Below are 2,003 nucleotides of genomic sequence, written 5' to 3'. Positions count from 1 at the left end.
GGGAAAGAGAGGTGGTTTTCCCACAACCAGAGGCTTCAGGAAGGAGTTCCAGTCCTAGCCTGTGGGATGCCCCTCTCTGGGCTGGTTCATTCTCTCCCCCCAGTCAGGCCCGCTGGTTCCTTCCCCTCCGTGCAGGGCTTGGGAAGGTTGGCCTGATACTGCTCCTTCTTGCTCTCCATTCCCGCTGGGCCTCCTTGGCCATTGGCTGCATGTCTGCTTGGTTCTGGGTGGAGTTCCTCTGGACCAGCGTTGGGAAGGAGGGGCCCTGGCCATGCCCCGAACGTGCACTTTTTCTTCACTCCCTCCAGCCAGCATTCACAGAGGTCCTCTCCTCCTGCCCAGTCCTGCAGCCATGGCCTCAGCGTTAGATGCCAAAGGAACGTTCATGCTCCTGTGCGGCCCAGCACCTGGGCACCGGGCTCTGGCATCAGGCCGGGTTCTCATGGAGACCCATGGAGAGGTCAGTGTGGACCGGGGATGCTGGGCTGTACCTTTCCACCACTGTTCCTGCAGCCTGCAGTGCCCTTCCTGTTCCTGCCAAGGACAATGTATGATTCAGGACCCGGGGCAAGTTTCTCTCTCCTATGGCAGGTCTTTCCTGGCCCCTGCCCCCTCCACCACCAGAGTTGAGGGGATCCCTCCCCACTGCCCACCGGTCTCAAAGCACTCACACCTGGCTCAGTGTATGTGCATGATGACATGTCTCTCTCCTCCCTCCCCTTGGCTGTGAGACCCTTGCATTCTCCAGGTTTAAAATAGTGCCGCCCTAGCTGGTTTGGCTCAGTGGAGAGAGCACGGGCCTGCAGACTGAAGGGTCCCGGGTTGAAGGCACATGCCCGGGTTTTGGGCTCAATCCCCAGTTGGGGGCGTGCCAGAGACAACTGATCAATGATTCTCTCTCATCATTGATGTTTCCATCTCTCTCTCTCTCCCTTCCTCTCTGAGATCAATAAAGTAAATAAATAAATTTTAAAAAATAAATAAAACAGTGTACTCAACAGGCCCTCAGTACAGATTGGACGAATCAAGGAGGCACTGAGGTGCAGAACATTACGGAGTCCTGTGGGAAAAGCTGTGTCACATTTTTCTTGAGGTACCTGAAGCTGAAGTACTTGCTGAGAAGGCGACAACTCATAATAGTGGCCCGTGCGTGCTGAGCCCTACGCCAGGCCCTACCCGCAGCGTTTTGCCTGTATTATCTCACCGGATTCTCACAATACCCCTGTACAGGCTGTGCTCTCTCCCTTTTGCTCTGTAGAAAAAACAGGCACAGAAACGTTAAGGAACTGCTCAAGGTCCCACAGCCAGGAAGTGGAGGAGGAATTTCAACTGTAGGACACAAGCCATTAACCCTATGATGCAGGCCGCATGTTTGGTGCCAGCTCCCCTCCCTCCCAGCCACCCTGATCCTGTACATGGCATGGGCAAGGCATCCTCGTGGGGAAAGTAGACAATGGGGCAAGATGCCGCCTGCCCCAACCCTTAGCATCCAACCCTTGTCCTAGTGCCAACGCGGGTGAGAGGGGGGAAGTGCTGAGGACGGAAGGGAGGGACGCAGGGTCGGGGGGAGGAGCCACGGAGGGTTGGCCAGCCAGCCCCACCCCCGGATCAGGCTGGTTCGCTGGCCACAGTGGGCATCATAGCAACCAGTCATTCTGGCATTACAGTCACTGGCTTTTTATATATCTAGACTAAAGGCTTGGTGCACAGAGTTATGTAAAAGTGGGGTCTCTCAGCCTGGCCTGTGCCCTCTCACAATCTGGAACCCCTCAGACATCCTTCTCGCTATCTAGGACCCCTCGCTCCTAACCGCCTGCCTGCTCGTTCCTTACCGCTTAGCTCGCTGCTCCTTAGCACTGCTACAGAGGTGGGAGAGGGTCCTGTCACTGTGGCTGTGCTCGTCAGCTGTGAGCCCAGCTTCTGGCTGAGTGGCGCTCCCGCTGTGGAAGTGTACTGACCACTAGGGGGCAGCTCCTGCATTGAGTGTCTGCCCCCTGGTGGTC

At 56.6% G+C, this 2,003-nt stretch overlaps 1 long non-coding RNA gene across 1 annotated transcript in view; it reads right to left on the bottom strand.

Annotated features, from left to right (window-relative positions):
* Positions 1 to 1,222: 1,222 nt before the first annotated feature.
* LOC107181886 overlaps positions 1,223 to 2,003 on the bottom strand; it is a 25,639-nt gene continuing 24,858 nt past the window's right edge. Inside the window, exon 5 of the long non-coding RNA XR_001512596.1 lies at positions 1,223 to 1,252. This is a non-coding gene — a long non-coding RNA (uncharacterized LOC107181886). The remainder of the gene's footprint in view (positions 1,253 to 2,003) is intronic.

Source organism: Myotis davidii, unplaced genomic scaffold (genome assembly GCF_000327345.1).
Source record: "Myotis davidii unplaced genomic scaffold, ASM32734v1 scaffold94, whole genome shotgun sequence".
NCBI lineage: Eukaryota > Metazoa > Chordata > Mammalia > Chiroptera > Vespertilionidae > Myotis > Myotis davidii.
The sequence above is the reverse complement of the archived record's forward strand: the minus strand, read 5'-3'. Positions and strand labels throughout refer to the sequence as shown.